Raw genomic sequence first — 25,207 nt, 5'->3', positions numbered from 1 at the left:
TAAAACACCATATTTCTGTCATTTTTTTAAGGATGTGGAATTGTACATACAATTAGGGATGGGTATTGTTTAGGTTTTATCCGATACCGGTGCAAAACAAGTACTTTTGAAACGGTGCCGGTGCTTAAATGGTGCTCAAACCGGTGCTTAAAGAATGGAGAACACAAAATTGGTCCAAAAACCTCTCATGTTTTGCTGTTTTTTTGTAAAAAGATAACAATGTTAAAATTTTCTGCAGCTATGGGGCATATATGGTATCACTCTTGGCTGGAAGCAGTGCTTAAACAATGGAAAAAACACAAACTTTGTCCAAAAACCTCTCATGTTTAACTGTTTTCCACTTTTTCTTTGGTCATTTTAGCTTTTTTGGCCAGGGTGAAGGGAGTATCTGCCATCAAACAAGAAGACAGCCGCATGTAACTACGACGGTGTTTGCTAGTTCACCTTACATGCATTAATGTAATAACGTGGTTAGCCTACTCAACGTAAATTACACACAAACAACATGAAGCTACTCACGCAGAGAAGAACGGTTGCTGCTGCCATCATCATCCTCATCATTTCTGCTACACTGGCAGGGCTAGGGGCCAGGACTCTCCTCTTCGGGTTCTTGAGGGATTTTGCTAACTCCGGGTCCGATAACAGGCACCACACACGCAGTAGACGTGCACGGTGTGAGGTCTCGTAGGAAGCTAACAAATACGGCGCCTTACTCGGCTTTTAAAAAAAACGCTATGCATCGCCAGGTGTTTCATCAGATTCGAGGTGTTACCTCCTTTGCACAGTATCAGCTTAAAGCACTTGTTGCAGGCTGCTGAGTTTGCATCTTTTGCTGTGAAGTACAGCCAGACTTGTGACCACTTTGCCTTGGGCATATTTAATTTGTAGCTCTGCTCTAAAAGAATGTACCGGTAAATACCGGTACCCATTCCTACATACAATCAATATAAGACTCCACCAACAAAAAGGCTCTCAAAACAATATATGTGAATTTTTGCATGTATTCATATAATTATTACTTTTTTCTTTTTACCCTTGGTTTTGTGTGTTCATGTTCTGTTCTTGTCACGGTCTGGCTAGGGCAGACCGTATGTTGCAGGGAAGGACTCAAGCGCAGACCGAAATGAGATATGAATAACAAAACAAGCCGTTTATTAAGGCAAGAAACGAGGGTACAAAATAATAGGGAATCGATGAAAACTAAACTATTTGTATCTGCGTCTAAAAGATAAAAAGTTTCCCATGCTAAAACACAGCTCCACCTGCTGCAGTTCTCCCTCTGAACCACTAGATGTCTCTGTTATCTAAATGAAGACGTGCAGCACAGCAACCACAGCAGCGCTCAGATCACACGTGTCCTGTTATTATGTATAAAAGCATGAAACAGGTGAGACAGGTGGGATCAATATTAATGTTGTGGAAATATATGAAAAAGCAACAGAAGAGTGAAAACATTTCGTGTTTCTAGAAAGATCTTTCAGCTCACAGCTGCTCACAGACTGTATTTACAAGTGACAAACTGCAACTCTACAGTACATCTACAGTATATATCAAATATATTCTGTATTCAAATCTATTGAGTGATGTTTGAAAGTCTTTCCAGATGAGTTTGATCCAGGAGGGTCTGAAGCCAGAGTCAGACAGAGACTGTGCAGAGACTGTAGAAGGACAGAGCAGCAGCAGAGCAGTCCAGATACACTGATGATCCTCTGTCAGATCCAGAGGGACACACAGGGATGATGCTGGACTCTACATTGTGTCTGACAGTGGAGCTGTTCTCAGAGCAGTTCACTCTGCAGCACTGACAGTCATCTGCACTTCTTCTCATTCCTCTGTCAGTCACTGCTGGATGAAGCTCTCCTCTCCACCTCCCAGTAACATGGCCCAGTCAGAGCGTCTCTACACACAAGCTGCTGCTGCTTCAACCTCTCTGGATCATCAGGACACAGCTGCTCCTCTCTCAGCACACACACCGTCCTGTTTACCATCATCACCACCTGCAGAGAGAAGAAGAAAGAGCAGAGGAGATAAACGAGTGTTTCCAGAGACTTCATCAGCTGTCAGTCAGTGATGCAGCACATCCACTACAGTGCTGGGACTAACTTTTTGACATGGGCGCACAGGCGTACCGGCGCAAGAGTTAGGCGCACTCAAATTTTTCAACCGCATCGCTTAACACCGCAATGCTGAAAGGCATTGGGGAGAGGGGACACTTGGACACTTATTGCAGCATATGTGTTTCCTGGATACACTGTGCTTTTTCAGCATTCAAAGATTGATGGCACCGTGTCAGAGCACTGGCTATGAATTTCAGACGGATCAGGCTTTAACTTAACAAAAAAGTTATCAATATCTTTTCATCTGTTCTTATTACCCACAGCTACATCCGCTTCTCTCGGGCCTAGGCTACTCACTAGGGCTGGGTATCATCACTGATTTCTATAATCCATTTGATTCTGGTTCTCAAAGTCCTGATTCAATTCAATTTAGCCTCAGACAGTCAGAAATATTATAATTCTGATCATTTATCAGTACTGATACATGTGAGACTTCATCAGAATTGTGAAAATCACATCAGATGCAGCAGCAGAAGTAACTGAGAATAAAACACAGAAAAACATGAAGGAGATTTTCCTGGTCTGGCTTTTTATAGCAGATAACCTTAAAAATATTCTACAATGTTCTGCATATAAAGTTTAACTTTCTTCAGTATTGAACAACAGAAATTAGGCTTTCTTGTCCGGTCATTTAAGTGAAAAAAAGAAAAAGAAAAGAAAAAGACAGCAGCCACAGCGCTGTAAACAACGGTAGACTGGTGGGTAATAAGCGAATGAATAATGCAGAAAACAGAGATTTGAGACGGGAAACTGTTCTTGAAGTACACACAGAGAGCTGTGTATGAAGTGTGATTTTTATCGTGGTGGAAGCAAAACAGCAAAAGTCAGAGGGAATTCATGATGACATTGATCAAATGTGAAGCGTGGTTTGCTGCTTCTTTTGCTGCTGGCTCGGAGAATTTTGGTTGGAGAGAGACAAAACCTGCAGCTCAAAATCAGCGCAAAAAAGACATAAACACAGAGCGGACCCGATGCATCAGAATTGCTAAGCTCCGACAGCGTGTCCGTGTTCGGTCCGTTGGGTGAGAAAGCCGTGACAGACAAAGCTGATTCTGATGCGTCGGGTCCGCTCTGTGTTTACGTCTTTGTGTGGAATCTGTTAATGAATTGATATCACTTTATTCAAGAAACTCACCTCTCTCTTCCACCTGCACTTTCAACTGGACCACGGCCAATCAGAGAGGTCCCGCCCCTGACTATCTCTGATTGGTTTAGTCAACGATAGGGGAATAATGTGTGTCTGTTGTTGACCACACGGAGAGTTGCAGAGAATTTTTTTTTTTTGTTACCCGAACAGTTGGGTACGACCAAATATTTTTTTTTAGTCGCATCACTGAAAAGTTTGGTCGCATTTGCGAACAAATTGGTCGCACTCTAGAGCCCTTCAGTATAAAGAGCAGCAGGGACTTCAGTGCTGGGACTGTACTAGGACTCATTGTTGCTTCACTTTTCTAATTTTTGGATTTTTATTGAAGTTGATGAAAATGTTTTTCACTCCTAGTTTGAGTTTGGACTTTCATTCATTAGAAGAACCTTGGTGTGTCCACTCTGTGTCGGTCCTGGGTCTCCTGACCCAGCGTTTTTAGTTCTTTGTGATTTTTGTATTATTGTACTTGTGTGTGTGATTTATTCTAGGGCTTCTAGTTTTGATCCCTTGCCCTTCATGTCACTCTGTTCTCTCTCTGTTCTGTGTAATTATGTGTCTTTGCATGTTTGAGTTTCTTGTTTTCTGTCACTCTGCATTGTGCATTATGTTCTCATGGTTGGTCTTTTGTTACTCCCTCTAGTCTAGTCTCTTGTGCTCCAAGCTGAGTATTTCCCTCTGTGTATTTTGGTTCTTAGACCTCTGCCTTATGGTTTATTTCTCTGTGTTTCTTAGTTGCTGTCTCCACTGTGTCAAGTTCGCGTCTCTGTGTGATCCTTCCTGTTTTACTTTGAAGGTCCGTGTCTTATGTGAATGTGTCCTGCTTTGCTTGTCTCGTCAGTTCTAATTTCCCCCAGCTGTGCTCTCCTTCTGTGTCTCATTCTCCTCGTTACTTCCCAGTGTATTTAGTCCCTGTGTTTCTCTGAGTCAGTGTTGCGTCATACCCTCAACAAGCTGTGTGTGTTTTGCCTCCGTGTTACCAGTGTTTTGTTTCTAGTTCCAGTTCAGCATTTCTGCTTCAGTGTTTTATAGTGATGGGCAGATGAAGCCTCATGAAGCACTGAAGCTTTTCATCCAATTGGTTCACCCCAACGCGAAGCTTCTTGAAGCTTCATTTGCTCTAGTAGGACACCTACTGGACGTAAAAATATTAGTTGGCATGAATTTGAAGAGCGTGGCCTTTTGCACACAGCCTGTAAATGTCAACAACAAAAGGAGTGTGTAAAACATCTATATTGTAGTGATGGCAGTATACTGTGTATATTTATACTGGCAGTATGGAAAATGATCATTTGGAAATGCTTAAAATGGAAATGATCATATACTGTGAGGTGTGGACAGTGGTTGTGTTTTTGTAACATTGAGGCAAGGACAGTGATTAGTGTTTAGGGGACACATCATTGGTTTTTATTTAAAAAAAAACAGTTTCTCCACTGTGGCAGGTCGTAGGCGATTTTTTTTCCCCTAAACTGTCTCTAACTCTCATTAACCGCAACTCTCCATCAAACGCCCACATTTTGAATGAAGTCTGAGAGGTTTATATCGCTGTCATAGCTCGCGGCAAAGTTCGAACCGCTTCCTGAACCAGTCACGTGGTACAGCCGAGCAGCGAGGCTTCGGACGTCATCATTTTCAGCTCCTCCCATAAATGAAGCAAGCCTCGATACGCGCTTCGCGGAAACGCCCCCTCCATTACTCGACACAAGCTTCGAAGCCTCGATACAGAACGTCACATCACTAATGTTTTAGTCCACCAGCGTTTTTGTTTGTCTTTTGGTGAGTTTAGTTAGTAAGAGGTTTTCCAGCAATAAAGCTGTAATAAAGTCTCTGTGTGATACTTCCTGTTTTACTTTGATGGTCCGTGTCTTATGTGAATGCGTCCTGCTTTGCTTATCTCGTCAGTCCTGATTTCTCCCAGCTGTGCCCTCCTGTGTGGCATTCCCCTCGTTAGTTCCCAGGGTATTTAAACCCTGTGTTTCTCTAAGTCAGTGTCGCGTCGTCCGTCATGCTGTGTGTTTCTACCTGTAGCTCCATGTGTGTTTTGTTAGAGTCTGCCCAGTTTAGATTTTGTAGAGTTTTTGTGTTCAGCAATAAAAGCTGCCATTTTGAGTTCAGTCCTGTCTCCAGTGAGTTTGCGTTTGGGTCCAATTCCTGCCTGCCACACAGCCGAAACATGACACTCTGAGCTCTGTAGGAACACCAACAACAAGCCCAACAATCCAGATGGATGGTTCCAGCTGTTAACTGGAGGAATTCCATCCAAACATCTGCTCTCACTAAATTCTTCCTCACCTACAGACTGTGTTCTTCACTGCTTTAAACTTGGAAATGAATGCAGTCATTGGTCTGCGTGCTGCTTTGTTCAGAGAGCTGATTGGCTGTTGACAGTGTTTGATCAGAGCGTGTCAGCCGTTACTATGGTGACCATAAAGGTGAGAAACAGGAAGTGTTTGTGTCCAATCCTGAAGCCTGTCACCATTCTCCTCTCACAGCTTCACTGAGGAGCTGCAGCTTTACAGGAAACACTGGATCTTTGTTTCATACTGACTGTGTTTAGTACAATACTGCTGACAGCACCACCCACTCACTCCATCACTCTACTTACACCAGAGTCTCCAGTCTGTAGTCTGGACTCTGCTGAAGATCAGACAGCTGCTTCACATCTAGATCATTCAGGCTGTTTCCCAACAGGTCCAGCTCTCTCAGATGGGAGGGGTTGGACTTCAGCGCTGCTGCCAGATAATCACAGCTGATCTCTGACAAACCACAGCTCCCCAATCTGGATAAAGAATGAAAGATGTAAGTTTATTAGACAAAGTGTGAGCTTGAAATCATTCAGTGTTTCATCATCTGTTCAGAGCTGAAGAAGGTTCAGAATGTAGAAGTTTAGAAAATGGAAACTCCAAACAGCTGAAGCCAACAGGAAGCAGCTTCAAACAACCACAATAAGAGAAAAATCTCTGAATGTTTCACATTAAAGTCGTACATTTATCACAAAAACAGGACAAAGACTTGAAAAAGTCGTGCTTTTCCTTCCAGGAACCACAAGGCTTCACTTTTAAAGGTGAAGTGTGAAAGAAATGGACATATTTGAAGTCCAACACCTTTTTCCAGTCACATTATTAAAGCAGACAAACTACAAGCTCATTTTCATTCCAACAAGTCATCTTCCGACCTGGACTAACAACACTGGTCTCTATGTGCAGCTGGCTGTGAGACCAGTGCTCAGGGAGCGTCTACAAAGTGCAACACTGAAAGAACATCACACACTCATTTGCTTCCAGCACTTTCACACAAACATCTACTGTCATTATTGTCACCAAACTCTGTGGATTCTTTATTGCAAATTCAAATGGGATCAAATGGTCAGACAAAAGAGGGTTATGAGGAAATATGATGAAATGTTGTGTATTAGCAGCAAGTTATTGAATCATTTTCCTCAGAAACCAAACAAAATGATTGACAAACATGTTTTTACAAACTCAGTGTTGGACTTGGATCAGCAGGATAAGCTGATGTTTAAAGGCATTTGAGTCTCGCTGTATGAGAGTCCAGTTATTACTCAATATTTATGGATGATGCTCTTTCAGTGTTGCACTTTGTAGACGCTCCCTGAGCCTCACAGCCAGCTGCACATGGACCAGCTGACATTACCCAGTATTAGAGGCGGGTGTAAAAAAATGGATTTTCCTCTATAAATGGTTTTAATTTGAATAAAGCGATGTTGATTCATTCAATCCTGAATCGATTTTTAATATAAATGTGTTTTGCCAGAATCTCAGGTTAAAGCTCCCAAAAGTATTTCAACAACAAGCAAACAGATAAAACAGTAAATGAGAGCAGCTAAACACACAAAGATGGAAACACAGAGCGTGGATCGTTCACTCGACGGCACGTACACGGACACGCCGTCGGGGCTGAAAGTGGACAGCTCACAGATCCTGAAGCTGCAGGTTTCATCTGTCTCCAACCAAAACTGACTGAACCAGCAGCAGAAGAAGATCCAAACTACGCTTTACGTTTGATGAACATCGTCATGAATTCTCTCTGACTTTGACGTTTACTTCCTGCACAGCTCTCTCTCTCTCAGTGTACTTCAAGAACAGTTTACCTTCAAAAATCTGTTTCATGCATTATTCACTGCTTATTACGCACCAGTCTGCTGTTGTGTTCACTGCTGTCGGCCTCTGAAAACAAAGCCTCATTTCTGCTGTTCAATACTGAAGAAATTTAAACCTTTTAAAATGATGACAGATTACAAACTCTCAGCTGTGTCTGTAATCAAACCTCTGTAACTTTGCTTCACTTCAGACTGCAGAATATTTTGAAGGTTATCTGCTATAAAAAGCCAGAACAGGAAAATCTGCTTCATGTGCTTCTGTTTGATCCTCAGTGACTTTGACACAAAGGCCTCTGCTGTGATGATCACACCTCTGATCAAGTCTCACAGTGTCAGCTTTGTTTTTATACATATGGATATGTGCTGATAAATGATCAGAATTATAATATTTCCCACTGTCTGCTGTGTGCCGTGACCTTTGACCTGCTAAAGACAGTCAGCTGTGGATTATTCATTGTTGTGTCTGATACTTAGAACTGTGAGGAAGAACACTACACAGTTAATCAGGGTCCCCTCTCTCTGAATCAGGAAAGGTGGGCAGGCCGCGTGTGGGCCGCGGGCCATACGTTGAGTCTCACTGTTTGAAATGTGAACATTGTTCTGCTGCAGTCAATGGACTAAACCAGAGAAGAAGAAAACAGACTTTACCATGAAGATCCTCAGTGTGGATCAGTATAATATCAGCCTGATGTCTGCAGTTTAGTGTCAGCACAACTTTCACATCATATTCATCTCAGCACAACTAAAACATGCTGACTGACCTCAGAGTTTCAAGTCCACATCCTGGACTCTCCAGGAAACCACACAGATGCTTCACTCCTGAATCCTGCAGCTTGTTGTTGTAGCTCAGCTCCAGCTGTCTCAGATGGGAGGGGTTGGACTTCAGTGCTGCTGCCAGATAATCACAGCTGATCTCTGACAAACCACAGCCCCTCAATCTGTATAAAGAATGAAAGATATAAGTTTATTAGACAAAGTGTGAGCTTGAAATCATTCAGTGTTTCATCATCTGTTCAGAGCTGAAGAAGGTTCAGAATGTAGAAGTTTAGAAAATGGAAACTCCAAACAGCTGAAGCCAACAGGAAGCAGCTTCAAACAAACACAACAAGAGAAAAAACTCTGAATGTTTCACATTAAAGTCGTACATTTCTCATAAAAACAGGACAAAGACTTGAAAAAGTCGTGTTTTTCCTTCCAGGAACCACAAGGCTTCACTTTTAAAGGTGAAGTGTGAAAGAAATGGACATATTTGAAGTCCAACACCTTTTTCCAGTCACATTATTAAAGCAGACAAACTACAAGCTCATTTTCATTCCAACAAGTCATCTTCTGACCTGGACTAACAACACTGGTCTCTATGTGCAGCTGGCTGTGAGACCAGTGCTCAGGGAGCGTCTACAAAGTGCAACACTGAAAGAACATCACACACTCATTTGCTTCCAGCACTTTCACACAAACATCTACTGTCATTATTGTCACCAAACTCTGTGGATTCTTTATTGCAAATTCAAATGGGATCAAATGGTCAGACAAAAGAGGGTTATGAGGAAATATGATGAAATGTTGTGTATTAGCAGCAAGTTATTGAATCATTTTCCTCAGAAACCAAACAAAATGATTGACAAACATGTTTTTACAAACTCAGTGTTGGACTTGGATCAGCAGGATAAGCTGATGTTTAAAGGCATTTGAGTCTCGCTGTATGAGAGTCCAGTTATTACTCAATATTTATGGATGATGTTCTTTTAGTGCTGCACTTTGTAGACGCTCCCTGAGCCTCACAGCCAGCTGCACATGGACCAGCTGACATTACCCAGCATTAGAGGCGGGTGTAAAAAAATGGATTTTCCTATTTAAATGGTTTTAATTTGAATAAAGTAATTTTGATTCATTTATCCTGAATAGATATTTAATATAAATGTATTTTGCCAGAATCTCAGGTTAAAGCTCCCAAAAGTATTTCAACAACAAGCAAACAGATAAAACAGTAAATGAGAGCAGCTAAACACACAAAGATGGAAACACAGAGCGTGGATCGTTCACTCGACGGCACGTACACGGACACGCCGTCGGGGCTGAAAGTGGACAGCTCACAGATCCTGAAGCTGCAGGTTTCATCTGTCTCCAACCAAAACTGAGTGAACCAGCAGCAGAAGAAGATCCAAACTACGCTTTACGTTTGATGAACATCGTCATGAATTCTCTCTGACTTTGACGTTTACTTCCTGCACAGCTCTCTCTCTCTCAGTGTACTTCAAGAACAGTTTACCTTCAAAAATCTGTTTCCTGCATTATTCACTGCTTATTACGCACCAGTCTGCTGTTGTGTTCACTGCTGTCGGCCTCCCAAAACAAAGCCTCATTTCTGCTGTTCAATACTGAACAAATTTAAACCTTTTAAAATGATGACAGATTACAAACTCTCAGCTGTGTCTGTAATCAAACCTCTGTAACTTTGCTTCCCTTCAGCAGCATCAGCTCATGTTCACATGTTGATTCATGGTTTGCTTCAGTTTTTGATGGACTGCAGAATATTTTGAAGGTTATCTGCTATAAAAAGCCAGAACAGGAAAATCTGCTTCATGTGTTTCTGTTTGATCCTCAGTGACTTTGACACAAAGGCCTCTGCTGTGATGATCACACCTCTGATCAAGTCTCACAGTGTCAGCTTTGTTTTTATACATATGGATATGTGCTGATAAATGATCAGAATTATAATATTTCCCACTGTCTGCTGTGTGCCGTGACCTTTGACCTGCTAAAGACAGTCAGCTGTGGATTATTCATTGTTGTGTCTGATACTTAGAACTGTGAGGAAGAACACTACACAGTTAATCAGGGTCCCCTCTCTCTGAATCAGGAAAGGTGGGCAGGCCGCGTGTGGGCCGCGGGCCATACGTTGAGTCTCACTGTTTGAAATGTGAACATTGTTCTGCTGCAGTCAATGGACTAAACCAGAGAAGAAGAAAACAGACTTTACCATGAAGATCCTCAGTGTGGATCAGTATAATATCAGCCTGATGTCTGCAGTTTAGTGTCAGCACAACTTTCACATCATATTCATCTCAGCACAACTAAAACATGCTGACTGACCCAAGAGTTTCAAGTCCACATCCTGGACTCTCCAGGAAACCACACAGATGCTTCACTCCTGAATCTTGAAGGTTGTTCTTGGTCAAAGACCCGTAGTACGTACTCAGGTCCAGCTCTCTCAGATGGGAGGGGTTGGACTTCAGCGCTGCTGCCAGATAATCACAGCTGATCTCTGACAAACCACAACCCCTCAATCTGTATAAAGAATGAAAGATGTAAGTTTATTAGACAAAGTGTGAGCTTTTTTTATTTTATTTTACCAAGTGGATCATCATGGCCTTGCCATATTGGTCCATTTGGTTGACCTTTATTATAATTATGAATTTATTTTATTTTCAGTTGCTACAAACGGGACAGACATAACTGTGGGATAGGACAGGGGGAAAGAATGAAAGAAAGAGGGGGAGAGAGGGAGAGAAAACCAAAGGGGAGAAGAGACGGTGAAAAGGGGGGGAAGAGAGAAAAAAAAACAAACAACAAAAAAAACTCCTGGGTCACCTGTATGGAGAAAAAAAAAACAGAGGAGACAGCAAACAACAAAGAGCAACATAATAATAGAAAAAGAAAAAGCACCATCACAATAAACTAGCTAGTCATAGATATCAATAGTTACTAAATAATAAACGATATTGTGCAGCACGCAAGATAGACAGCGCACAGTGTGCTTTGAGGCAGCAGCCAAGAAAGCTGTAGTCCGCGTCTGTGAATACCCATGTGTACACCTGTGTGCATACCTGTGTGGATCAGCATGCTTGCATTCCAAAGGTTTCTCCATGTAATGATCTGCTAGGGAGTGTGGGGGGGCCACAGCCCTGTCCTTTATGGTATCAAGCAGGTATGGAGGAGATCAAAACTCCAGACATCCAGAGGCCCCCAGAACACAAGAGACCAAGGAAGACCCACAGAGGGGCAGCTGCGCCACTGTCCCAGTAAGAGCTAAGGAGAGTCCCAGATGAGGGCTCATTCAGCAGCCGCGGAGCAGAAGCCAGGGGGAGTTGCAGTGATGCGCCCGTGGGCTCCGCCGGCAGCCAGCTGTGCCTGAGTGACTGAGCCCCAGGCCGAGAGGCCGGGGGCACCCCACCTCCGAAATGGCCCGAGCGAGCCCCAATAAGCGGCCGCCAAGGAGTGAGCCGGTGTGTACCCGGACGCCCACCCCCAGATACAAAGAACCACCAATGCACCGACACCTGAGGGAGTCCGCCACCGGCAGGGGAAGTGGTGGTGGGTGGAGATAGGCCTCCAAACCTTGGAAGGCCCGAGATGTCCCCAGAGAGGTGGCGTCTGATACCCAACCTGACATATAGACACAAACATACAGGCACACACAGACACAAACATCCATTCCCACCCTCATGCTCTAATATGCACTCCACACTCAACCGACGTGGAGACAGACATAAAGAGACGCTGTATACATGATCACACTCCCCAAGCGTACTCTACAAACCGGGTCTAGGTACCCTTGCCCCTGGAGGGGGGAACCGCACCCAGACCCAGGTGGTGTTACCCTTTTCCCTGCGGTGGGGAGAGGCAGACCGCCCCGACTCCGCAGCAGCAGGGAGGCCCCACACCCCAGACCGCAGCCGGACGGCCAACTCCTCCTAGCCCCCGCTCCAGCAGGCCGCAGAGAACGGGGGTGAGAAAAGACTCCAAACCTCCCTCCACCCGCTCATAGTAGTGTTGATGCATGTGTGTTCTAAGGTGCAATTAAAACCCAGGAGGGCATGGAGCTACCTGCCAGAGAGCAGCAGGTAAGCGCATAGTCCCTCCTGATAGCCCTCAATGTCTACGTGTATTTAAAATTGAGAGGTGGGCAACGATGCCAGGGGTGAGGTGAACACCCTGATGGTAACTTGGACTCCGTGTATTGTGCCCACCCCCAAGATCCTATATGTATGTGTAATGAGGGTGTGAGTAATGTGAATGTCTAAGTTGTGGGATAAAATTGAGGCAGAGGCAGCCAGAAGGGGACAGGGGGGGGGGGGGGGGGGGGGGGTAGCCTCCTCTGCACCCTGGTGACATACCCCCTACTCCAAGGCCCTGCATGTGTGGGTGGTTGTGGTGGAGCGGGAGGAGGGAGGCTTAAAATCATTCAGTGTTTCATCATCTGTTCGGAGCTGAAGAAGGTTCAGAATGTAGAAGTTTAGAAAATGGAAACTCCAAACAGCTGAAGCCAACAGGAAGCAGCTTCAAACAAACACAACAAGAGAAAAAACTCTGAATGTTTCACATTAAAGTCGTACATTTCTCATAAAAACGAGACAAAGACTTGAAAAAGTCGTGTTTTTCCTTCCAGGAACCACAAGGCTTCACTTTTAAAGGTGAAGTGTGAAAGAAATGGACATATTTGAAGTCCAACACCTTTTTCCAGTCACATTATTAAAGCAGACAAACTACAAGCTCATTTTCATTCCAACAAGTCATCTTCTGACCTGGACTAACAACACTGGTCTCTATGTGCAGCTGGCTGTGAGACCAGTGCTCAGGGAGCGTCTACAAAGTGCAACACTGAAAGAACATCACACACTCATTTGCTTCCATCATCCAACCTGAAGAGGAAACAGAGACGCCTCCCCTTCAAAGTAAAAGCTGCTCCTTTTGGACACAGTATCAGAGAAAGTCTACAGTATAACATAGAAAAGACAGAACAAAGTTTTGGTTGTTTTTAAATTGTGCAGAAATGAAACTACACTAAGCTCAATTATGTGACAGACATTTCATCCCATGTCAGTTTGGCCTCATCCTGGGCCGGATTATCCAACACACACTCTGACCACAGGCCCAGGGGCCACGCACAGCTGGGCTCCATCCAAGAGACAGGAAACAAACCAACACAATAATAAAAAGCACCATGTGATCTTCTTACATCTTCAAGACAAACATAGTAAAAACACGAGCATATTTGTTTCCTGATAAAATGATGTGACAGGTAGAACAGAGTAAAGTGGTGGTGTTACAGCCTTTCTCCCCTCTGCTGCCGAGGCTGTTAGTCTCTCCCAAACTCAGCTACAGGACTTCCAAATGAATGAAAGCAGCAGAAGTGGCTTTACAAATGAAAGAGGAAGAGGAGAAGAAGAGGAGAGGGAGGCCACCCTGACCATCACTCCAGCTGAAAACATCACACTTCCATTAAAGTTGGTGAGAAAATGTTGAGCAGGATGAGCTGCTGGCTAATCTGGAGGCTGTAGCAGCAGCTCACAGTCACAGTGGATTTCCACTCATGAAAAAGCTCTGGCTGCTTCATTTCTCATCTCATATCAGAGACTTTAATGTTTCACTGAAGCTGTACTGTGATGCTTCCATATTCCAGTGAGGCCTCCATAATGATTTCAGCTGTTCTGTACACACACTGTGTGCCCTGTATGGCTCAAAGTCTCTGCAGCCTGTTTTTATCTGCTATCATCAGATCTTCATCATCCTCATTCACATCCCTCACACACTCTACAGCCTCATCAGCACTGACTTCATCTTCACTGACTGATGGAGCACAACATGAACCTGTGGAGGCTGAAACACTGTCCTGTCTAAAGACTAAAGAAAGTTTCAAACATCAATCAAAGACCTGAAATATAGAAAAACAACAACAGCCGCAGTCAGTGAACTCACCTCAGAGTCTCCAGTCGACAGTTTGGACTCTCCAGTCCAGCACACAGAAGCTTTACTGCTGAATCCTGCAGGTTGTTTTTCATTCATGTCCAGCTCTGTCAGATGGGAGGGGTTGGACTTCAGAGCTGAGGCCACAACTTCACAGTGAGACTCTGAGAGTCCACACCGAGTCAGTCTGTGATGATAGAAAATATAAAATGTGTTATTATAAAAGCAGAAAATCTGCATTATAAACACAGACTGAATGTATATGAAGACAAAACAGAGTGAGGTCATAATCTGATGGATCTGCTCTTGACATCTGTGCTTCAGCTCCTCTTACTGTGTTTGACATGACACAACGATTGAGTCTCTCTCAGACCTGCAGACTTTTAATGAGAATCTTTGTTTGGCTTTAATCTGCAGATGAAGGAGGAAGATGGTGTCACATTTAGGCTTTCATAATGTCCACAGTCTGTCACTGAGATCTGATCCAGAGTCAGAGTGAAGACACACATTTGGACTGTTTCCTGTTTTGACTCCAGAACATTTTGAATGAGTTCAGCTCAGTGAAGAGTTCCAGCTGGAAAGATGATCTCTGTTTACTACCTGCTGTCAGGTACGACTGGTCATGTCCACACGCAGGAAAAACCTGCTGACTGTTACCAAACGGAGCAGAAATCTCATCACTGGACAATAATGATGAATGAACTCAGAGCTGCTGATATCAGATCTGATTTCAGGGGAACTAAACACAGAAATGATTGGCTCATTTGAGCTTTCTGAGCCATTATCTGCTGGTGTGTCGCTAGTTGGCAGAAAGATCAGAAGATCAGTTTGTCTTTGATTGGTTTGTAAATGTCACTGTTTCCATTGGACCTGAGTGACGTACAAAGACAGAGAGGGAGAAAAAGGAGAGAGAGGATGGAGACAGCAAAGAGAGAGCAAACACAAACAGGTGAGAGTGGACAGGTGACCAAGGTCAGCAACCAATCAGAATCAGAAAGGGTTTTATTGCCAAATGTTGAGCAGGTTTACAACATTAGGAAATTGCTGCGGTGCTTCAGTGCAAACATACTGTCATAAATTCCGCTTAAATAGACATGAAATAAAAATAAGAATAAGAATTAAAAGTGCTAAGTAGATAGATATATACATGAGTGCAGGTGGTGATCAGTGCCAAACATGGAATGATGCAGTGAACACAGCGTAGGGTCATGTGTTAGTGGTGGGAACAGTCATACGGTTATTGTTCATGTGTCCAACAGCAGAGGGGAAGAAACTGTTCTTATGGCGAGAGGTTCTGGTGCGAATGGACCGGAGCCTTCTGCCTGAGGGGAGCAGGTCAAACAGACTGTGTCCAGTGTGAGAAGGGTCAGCTGAGATCCGAGCTGCACGCCCCAGTGTCCTGGAGGTGTACAGGGGTCTGTTCTTCGTACCTCGCTTACTACATCCAAGATCAAATGACACATCCAAGACCAAACCATCGCGCTAACCGTGAGCTTGCTAATCCGGTTCCTCGAACACACCTGTTGTTGACGATTAGTACAGCTGGACGCAGTAATGTGACATCACTGGGTGTCGTAAAAGGGGCTACGCATCGATAGTAGAAACATTGATCGGCAACCCTCTGATTGGTCGGCGAAAATGTTGAAGGGGCGCACTCGGTATTTTCCGCCAGCAGAGCAAGAACCCTTGAGTGAGGGATTTCAGGAGTTTCAGAGTTTAATTAAAACGCAAGGGAACACTGCAAAGGCTGCAAAAGCAAGGAGAGAGGGCTGGCAGAAAGTTGCTGACTAATCAAACTCGTAAGTAATTTAATAATAACAATAATAATGGAGTGGGTTTATATAGCGCTTTTCAAGGCACCCAAAGCGCATGACAATACCACTATTCAGTCACTTTATTATTTATTTATAGATTTATTATATTACACTATATTATCCAATATTATTTTACATTATATTATATTGTTATATTATATCCTCTTTCACATTAGAGCCACAACAGGACCCACTAGAACATGGGAACAAGTAAAAGTGAAATATAAGAATATTCTACAGAATGGTAATATTTATCACTTATATTGCTTTTCGTCTCTTGGAAAGAGACCCTGGAATAATCTGTTTGTTTGTTCATAACAGCAACCAAGAAAAGGGCAGAGCAAAAAAAAGACAGGTGGTGGTCCTGCACCCCCTCGTCAACAAGTTGGTTAAGTGAATAATACCCTCACGGGAATATCGATATCTCTCAATGAGCACACTGTCGCGCTGAGCTAAAGGATCCTGTCTGTCCCGCAATATACGCTGAATTCTGAGGACTCTCCTTATCAATCTTGCACCTTCCTCAATGGGTGGCTCGCGTAAATGAACAGGACATGGCTGCTACAGACTTCCCAAATCCACCTTCGCTTTTATAGCCGTGGTCTCTCATCTTGATTACACGAAGTAATTTACAATTACTACTCTGAAATATAAATTACATCTGTTATAATCACATACATGTAATAGAATGTTAATAGTACATTTCCCTTTTTTAGGAAATGACCTGTATGTATCTGTGTGACATCAATAAAAGGATCAAGTGCTGCATTATCTTTAGTTACATTGATGTTATTTATTTATGGTGAAACAGTGGTGGAATATCGCTGTTGCTTTCGTATAAAAGAAGCGGACATACCTGTGTGGCCGCGATCTAATCCTGTTTACATAAAGTAAACCTGCTCCCGAGCAGGTTTACGCTTATGGCTCTGTTGCTATGACAGCAAGTCCCGGATGAGCTTCGGGGAACTGAACGATCCAAGATCACGCGAAATCGTCAACAATCTAATCCAGCTAACTTACTTAGCGAGGTACGAAGAACAGGCCCCAGGTCCTGCAGAGATGGGAGTCTGCAGCCAATCACCTTCTCAGAGCGCACAACACGCTGTAGTCTCTGTTTGTCCCTGATAGTGGCTCCAGCGTACCACACGGTGATGGAGGAGGTGAGGATGGACTCGATGATTGCAGTGTAGAATTGCATCATCGTCCATGTTGGCAGGTTGAATTTCTTCAGCTGCCTCAGGAAGTACATCCTCTGCTGGGCTTTCTTAATGACGGAAGTGATGGTGGGCTCCCACTTCAGGTCCTGGGTGATGGTGGTACCCAGGAAGCGGAATGAGTCCACAGAGGTGATGGGGTTGTCAGACAGGATGATGGGGGGGAGTGGAGCTGTGTGCTTCCTGAAGTCCAGAATAATCTCCACTGTCTTCTGGGCATTCAGCACCAGGTTGTTGTGGCTGCACCAGGACACCAGACGTTCAACCTCCCTCCTGTAGGCAGACTCATCCCCGTCCGAGATGAGTCCAATAACGGTGGTGTCATCTGCAAACTTGATTAGCTTGACAGACTGGTGGGTGGAGGTGCAGCAGTTGGTATACAGGGAGAAGAGCAGAGGAGAAAGAACACAGCCCTGAGGGGAGCCGGTGCTGATGGTCCGGGAGTCCGAGACATTCTTTCCCAGCCTCACATGCTGCTTCCTGTCCGTCAGGAAGTCAGTGATCCACCGGCAGATGGGATCAGGCACATTCATCTGGGAAAGCTTGCCTTGGAGATGGTCTGGAAGGATGGTGTTGAAGGCAGAGCTGAAGTCCACAAACAGGATCCTGGCGTAGGTTCCTGGGGAGTCCAGATGCTGCAGGATGAAGTGTAGGGCCATGTTGATGGCGTCGTCTACAGACCTGTTGGCTCTATATGCAAACTGCAGGGGGTCCAGGAGGGGGGCCGTGAGGGTCTTGAGATGGGAGAGAACTAGGCGCTCAAATGACTTCATGACCACAGATGTCAGAGCCATGGGTCTGTAGTCATTTAGTCCAGTGATCCTAGGTTTCTTGGGGACAGGGATTATGGTAGAGGACTTGAAGCAGGCAGGCACATGACATGCCTGCAGTGAGGAGTTGAAAATGCCAGAAAACACTGGGGCCAGCTCGTTTGCACAGTGTCTGAGGGTGGCAGGAGACACACCATCTGGGCCGGGAGCTTTTCGAGCATTCAGACTCTTAAACTGCTTCCTCACATCTGCTTCATGAATATGAAGAGTTGTGGTGGGAGGAGGTGGTGTGAAATTCTCTTTTGTGTGGGGTGAGGAGGGGGGTGTTGCAGGTGAAGCGATTGAAGGTGGTGATGGCTCTATGGAGGGGGGAGAGGTGGGGGAATGAGTGTCCAAAGTGTCTCTATTGTTGGGGCCGTTGGAGGTGTGAAGGCTGCCTGATGGCTCGTCAAAACGGCAGTAAAAGTCGTTGAGGGTGTTGGCCAAGAGCAAGTCATCAGTGGAGTGGGGGGTTTTAGGCTTGTAGTTGGTGATATTCCTAAAACCTTTCCACAGAGAGGCCGAGTCATTCTCTGAGATCTGCTGCTGCATCTTCTCAGAGTGCTGATGTTTAGCAATGTCCACTTCTTTAGTGAACCTGTACTTGGCCTCTCTGTAGCAGTCCCTGTCTCCGCTTCTGAACGCCTTTCTCTTTTCCAGCCACAGCTTTTTGAGTTTAGGAGTAAACCAGGATTTGTCATTGTTATAACTCACCCTGGTGCGTGATGGCACAATGCTGTCCTCACAGAAGTGGATAGAGGAGGTGACAGTGTCCGAATCAGAGAGCTTCTGTTTGACCCACAGTCACTGATGATGACTGCACATAACCAAGCAGTGTGTTACTCTGATATCAAATATGGATCCTGCTCTTATAATAATGATCATCAGATGATATTATTGTGTTATTTTGTAGCTGAATACGATGTTTGTGTGATTATCAGTGAAAGAAGCAGTGAGGAGGATGTAGAGAGAGAGAGGACAGAGGGTGAAGTTAGAAACACTAAAAGGATTTTTCATGGATTTCATGGATGATTTGAGTGATTTCCAGCAGGACACTTAAACATGTCAGTGGACGTCCTAAAGAACATATTCACTGATATGAAACGTGTCATTGAACAGGATTAATATCAGTGGAAACATGGTGGAAACAGCTGTGACTGCATGGATGTGACACACTTCAAATCTGTTCTCCACTCTTGGATTTGGGATCCATGGAGCTGCTGCTGAGTCTGTACAATAAAGGAATGGTGTGGAAGGTTGCAGCGTACGGACACAAACACTTTGTGGTTACAATCTGATTTTATTTTCAACATTAAACTACTAACCTACACTGATCAATGATGTTAATGATCACATCTGGACTCACCGAGCCTTTCTGCAGTTCCTCACAGCTGGAATCAGTCTCTGTCGTCCACGCTTTGATGTTTTGTACTTCAGCAGGTGAAACTCATCCAGAACCTCCTCTGACATCTGCAGCATGAAGACCAGAGCTGAGCATTGGATCTCAGAGAGTTCCTTCTCTGATCTGTTCTCTGACTTCAGGAACTCTTGGATCTCCTGATGCACTGAGAGGTTGTTCATCTCCATCAGACAGTGGAAGATGTTGATGCTTCTGTCAGGAGAAATTTCATCACTGTTCATCTCCTTCAGGTTGTTGATGACTATCTGGATGGTTCCTGGACCGTTCTCTGTCTGACCCAGCAGACCTACTAAGAGTCTCTGGTTGGAGTCCAGACAGAGGCCATGAAGGAAGCAAACAAACAGGTCCAGGTGGCCATTTTTGCTCTGGAGGGATTTCTCCATGGCTCTGTTCAGGAAATCATCCAGAGATGATTTCCAATAAGTTTGTCCCAGAAGGTTCCTCAGCACCTTTGTCTTCCTGTTGGTGAAACAGTGGAACATGTAGACTGCAGCCAGAAACTCCTGAATGCTCAGATGAACAAAGCAGTAGACTGGTTTCTGGAAGATCACACACTCTCTTTTGAAGATCTCCGTACAAACTCCTGAGTACACCGAGGCCTCTGTCACATCCAGACCACACTGCTCCAGGTCTTCTTGGTAGAACATGATGTTTCCTTTCTCCAGATGTTCAAACGCCAGCCTCCCCAGCTTCAGAAGAACTTCCCTGTCAGCCTTCGTCAGCTCCTGTGGACTCGTCTCATGTCCCTCATGGTACTTGTTCTTCTTCTTCTTTGTCTGAACCAGCAGAAAGTGTGAGTACATGTCAGTCAGGGTCTTGGGCAGGTCTCCTCTCTGCTCTGTAGTCAACATGTGCTCCAGAACTGTAGCAGTGATCCAGCAGAAGACTGGGATACTACACATGATGTGGAGGCTCCTGGATGTCTTCATGTGGGAGATGATTCTGCTGGACAGCTCTTCATCACTGAATCTCCTCCTGAAGTACTCCTCCTTCTGGGCGTCAGTGAAGCCTCGTACTTCTGTTAGCCTGTCAACACATGTAGGAGGGATCTGATTGGCTGCTGCGGGTCGGGAAGTTATCCAGACGAGAGCCGAGGGAAACAGATTCCCCTGGATGAGGTTTGTCAGCAGCTGGCTGACTGATGACTTCTGTGTGACATCAGACAGCAGCTTCCTGTTGGCGAAATCCAATGAAAGTCTGCTTTCATCCAGGCCGTCAAAGATGAACAAAAGCTGAGAGACAGCCAGCTTCTCTGCTGTGACCTTCTGTAATGTTGGATGGAAAACATGGAGCAGCTCCAGAAGACTGTACTGCTCATCTCTGATCAGGTTCAGCTCCCTGAATGAAAGCAGAACCACCACACTGACATGTTGGTTCTCCAAGCCCTCTGCCCAGTCCAGAGTGAACTTCTGCACTGAGAAGGTTTTTCCAACACCAGCCACGCCGTTGGTCAGAACCACTCTGATGGGTCTCTGTTGGTCAGGTAAGGCTTTAAAGATGTCCTGGCACCTGATTGGAGCGTCATGGAGGGCGTCCATCTTGGAAGCTGTCTCCAGCTGCCTCACCTCATGTTGGGTGTGAACCTCTTCACTCTGTCCCTCTGTGATGTAGAGCTCAGTGTAGATCCTTTTGAGGAGGGTTCTACTTCCTGTTTCATCACTTCCTTCAGTCACATGTTCACATCTCTTCCTCAGACTTATCTTATGTTCATCTAAAACCTCCTGCAGACCAACATCTGCTGAAAGAAAGACAAACAATGAGACTAAAGAGAAAGAAAACTCTTCAATGTCTGAACAACACAAGAAGTCCAGTTTTCAGAAATGAGTCCATCAGCAGACAGATGTTCAGTCTTACTTTGTACACAGCTGCTCTGACTGGCTGTCTGCAGTCCAGCTCTGCTTCTGGATCTTTCTCCACACTGGGGACAGGAGGAGTCTCCCGATGAAGCAGACTGGTCCCAGTATGAGGAGATGCACTGTCTGCAGAACCAGTGTCCACAGCTGGTAGAGACTGGATCCTTCAGGACGTCCTGACACAAAGCACAGCAGGACAGCTGCTCCTCCTCACAAACACCACTCCTCTTCCTCTTCCTCTCTCTGTGAACACATTTCTTCATCACTAAAACATTTACTGTCAGTGAAAAACATCCAGATGTGACCAAACTGCAGTTCCTCACAGTTCCTTTGTTTTCATCAACACTAATGAGCTGCTCTTCCTGTCTGCCTGTCTCATTAAACACTGAGTGATGAATACAAACTCAACACTTCCTGCAGACTTCCTGACTTCACAATAAAAGCTTTCCATCAGAGAGACACTCATGACTTTCACTGTTTTACAGCCGCTGTGTGCAGATTATCTGGGTCAGTTCACTCTGAAGCAGCTTAGAAGTGTCCGTGTAGAGCCGTGGTCTGACACACAGAGACTTCTGATTTTCTCTATTTAAATAAACATGATGAAGATGAGCAGGTTTCTCTTCTAGTATAAACTCTGTGTCTCTCTGGCTGGCGCATGATGGCTTTTCAGGTTTTGTTTATGTTTTGCTCTCTCCTGCTAGTGTTTTGCCTGCCTGGGTGGAGCTTGTAATGGCCTCTCGCTCTTGGTCCACACAGTTATGATGATTACACCACCTGTTGCTGACTCACCTGGGCTTACCGGTAACCATGTAATGCGGTAAGCCCATGGCCCATGGGCCCATGGCCCATGGTAAGCCCATGGAGCAGTTTGTTGCTGGGACATTGACCCTCCTGTGTTCATGATCTCAGCTCCTTGCTAAGAAATCTCTCTCTAAATTCATCAGTTGGGTTAACTTTGTGTATAGTTTGAGTAAATATTTCCCCGGACCTGGTTAAAGACGCTTACCTGTGACTCCCGTGTGTGGCTGTGTGAGTGCAGAGCAGGACAAGAGTGACTGAAGAGGAGTGAGTGTGGACTCCCTTCCCTCTTTTCCCTGGAGCCCTGGACCCCCTCCCCAACTCACTGTACATATATAGAGCACTGTGGTTCACCCCTTTGGTAAATAAACTGTCACCTTTTTGTTTGTCAGAACTCAGTCTGTGCTTGAGTTCCTCTGTTAGCCATGACATCTTGTTGGTTCTCTCTCTTCAGGTCCCTGTAAGTGTTTGATCTAAAACATTATATTTATTCTGCTTTGATTGTTTTGTGTGCTGAGGGACATTGTTGCATGATCCACTTTTTCTCATCACTCAAATATCCTGATACTTTCAGAAAGTTGGAGAGCTCTCCTGGCTTGCTTAGTCTTTGCTCTGTACTGCAGTACTTGCACTGGTTTCACTGGACAAGTCTGCATGTGAATCTACAACTGATCTGACATTGTGGCACAAACACAGTAAACAAACACTACGAGCACCTTGTTTCATGTGCAGTGGCTTTCTTCTCATTCTGTTACTGAACACTGTATGAAAAGCCTCTCACTGCCAGCATCCTTCCAGCCCCACGACAACAAGACCAACTCACATCTTCACAACACCAAGAATTTTTCCCCTTTTCTTTGGAGAAACTGAGAAGCCAATAGGATTGTAGCTCAAACTTGCCCACAGTCCTGCTTCATCACTGCTCACTCCTACCTGTGTTGGTGCTGAGTGGACAGTCATAGCCTGCTGCTAGCATGAATGCTAAACGTACTGCTGTGGATGATCAGCAAGGTGTTTGGTGGGAGCACTGAGTGAAACATAAGAGCTCTGGTAAAATAACAAACAGGGCTGTGAGAGCAACTGAAGTGATAAAAATACTGTTTAAAGATAAAAAAACACTTTGATGTTCTCTCGTCACCTAACAAAGTCCAAACCCTGTGAACTATTTTAGCTTTAATAACTGTGGATTCAGGTATCCTGAACCCATCTTTGGACATTTGTAATTAAATATTTTAAAACTCCATCAGAGACTCCTGATGTGGCTGTTTGGAGAAGGAAAAGAGGGACAAAGTGGAGCGTCGAGCTGAGGCTTCATTCACTGCAAACCTACAGTTATGTTTCCTTATTTCTGCTGTTTGCATGTTCACAGCTGAAATAAAGCTGCCTCTTTGACTTCATCCTGTTGTGTTTGGGTCCAATCCTGCCTGCCACACAGCGCTACAGGACAAAGTCTAAGATTTTTACCTTTTAATGAATCTTTGGTCATATTTATCCAGGAAAACACAAACATGTAAAGGAGTCATCACAGTTCTCTAACCTCATTGGTCCAGGTTCACCACTGAAGTGTGGAGGATAACCTTTGGACCAGTCACTCCTTATAGACAGACAGCTGGATCCTGCAGACTGTGACCTCTGACCTCTGCAGACACAAACATGTTTTATTCAATGATCAATTCTCTGATAAAGTGATTGAAGCAGCTGTGATCACACAGACTGCAGATAATGCAGCTGTTTCCTGTCAGTAACAGTCCTCTTAGATTAGAGTTCAGCTTTTTACAGGAAAACAAATGTCCCTGAATGCAACAGTGAGACACAGTCTGCCTGTGTGGCTGTGATAGCTGCCGTTAGGAGCGCTCATGTGTTTGCAGTTAGACGAGGAGATGTTACCATCATGGACACGTTAACAAATCCTGCAGCATCATGTGGCACAAACACTTTGTGTTCCTGTCATCTGCAAGCAACAGGAAGTTCATTAATAAAGGTGGGATGGAGACGCGACTGTGATGGTTCTCCTTCATCCAGCTGTTACACACATCTGGTCCCACACGACGAGCCTTTGTCTAATACAGCAGCTGCTCTCTGAACACTTTTCTGAAGAGGAGCTGCACAAACCTTTGTTTGCTTTCTAGAGCAGCGTATCAAAGTCAAACTACCCACTGCTAGCAGCTGTTTCTATCATAGTTTAGGATCCAGATGTGTGCGGTCTAAATTTACACCTCTGATTAAAATACATAGTTAAAAACAGCCAATTGAGTCCAAATGTGTCTTAAACCAGATAAACTGACAGTTACAGCTGAGCCTGTGTGTCCTTGGAGACACTGCTTTGCTACAGAGATGCATTTTAGAAACCAGGAAACATCAAAATCATTTAAATCACAGAGTTCTTTTTACTAACAGCTCACCTCTCTGCAGCAGAGACTTTAAAATCAATGAAGACATCTTTAGACACATCACTCTGTAAGGACACAGAGCTGGGTGGAGGTCCAGGCTGGTTCCTGTGAATAATGATGGAGCAGTGATGTGAGTGCTGAGCTGTGACATGGAGAAGAGTCATGGACAGTTAGAGATGGTTATCTCACCTCTGAACTTTGGTCTGGCTCTCATGTTCCCCACACAGAGTGCTTTTAGAGGGAGGGACTGCCTCCTCTCTGTCCTCACACTGATCCATGCTGCTCAATTCACATCAGCTCACACACACTTTCTACCTTCACCTGCAGAGGAAACACAAATCATTCATGTGCACATCAACTGAGAGCTGCAGAGGTCGTGTCTGATGTGTTGGACTAACATCCATCTGAGACGCAGCTTTCATCAGTTCACTACAAAAAGTGTCACAGAGCCGAGTTCAGCCTCCAAATCCTCCATTACTGTAGTCCTACAAAGCAGCAGGTCAAACATGGCTGCAGAGAGCAGCTTTATGTCAGTAACCATGTCCAGGACCGAGCTGACTGCTTACAGAGCTCATACTCTAACTGCTAGCTGCTCTGCTAGGCAAGGCAAGGCAAATTTATTTGTATATCACAATTCAACAACAAGGTGATTCAAAGTGCTTTACAGAGACATTAGAAACAAAAACAAATAAAAAGCATGATTTAAAATTAATTAAAACAAGGAAACAAACAACTAACTAACTAAACACACACATTCACATTCACACCTGTTCGCGCGATCTGCACCCTTATCGTTATGGGAGCTACCAGTCCTTCTGTGGACGAGCTACTTTCTATTTTA

The 25,207-nt window shown here is 44.6% G+C and overlaps 1 protein-coding gene and 1 pseudogene across 3 annotated transcripts in view; both read right to left on the bottom strand.

Annotated features, from left to right (window-relative positions):
• The window catches only part of LOC113010996 (protein NLRC3-like), a 309,661-nt gene that overhangs the window by 92,231 nt on the left and 192,223 nt on the right, over window positions 1-25,207 (bottom strand). The gene's annotated exons all lie outside the window — the stretch shown is intronic.
• On the bottom strand, window positions 1,971-24,644 carry LOC113010988 (NLR family CARD domain-containing protein 3-like; annotated as a pseudogene).

This window comes from Astatotilapia calliptera, chromosome 18, assembly GCF_900246225.1.
Source record: "Astatotilapia calliptera chromosome 18, fAstCal1.2, whole genome shotgun sequence".
NCBI classification, from domain to species: domain Eukaryota; kingdom Metazoa; phylum Chordata; class Actinopteri; order Cichliformes; family Cichlidae; genus Astatotilapia; species Astatotilapia calliptera.
This window is presented reverse-complemented; position numbering and strand designations above follow the sequence as displayed.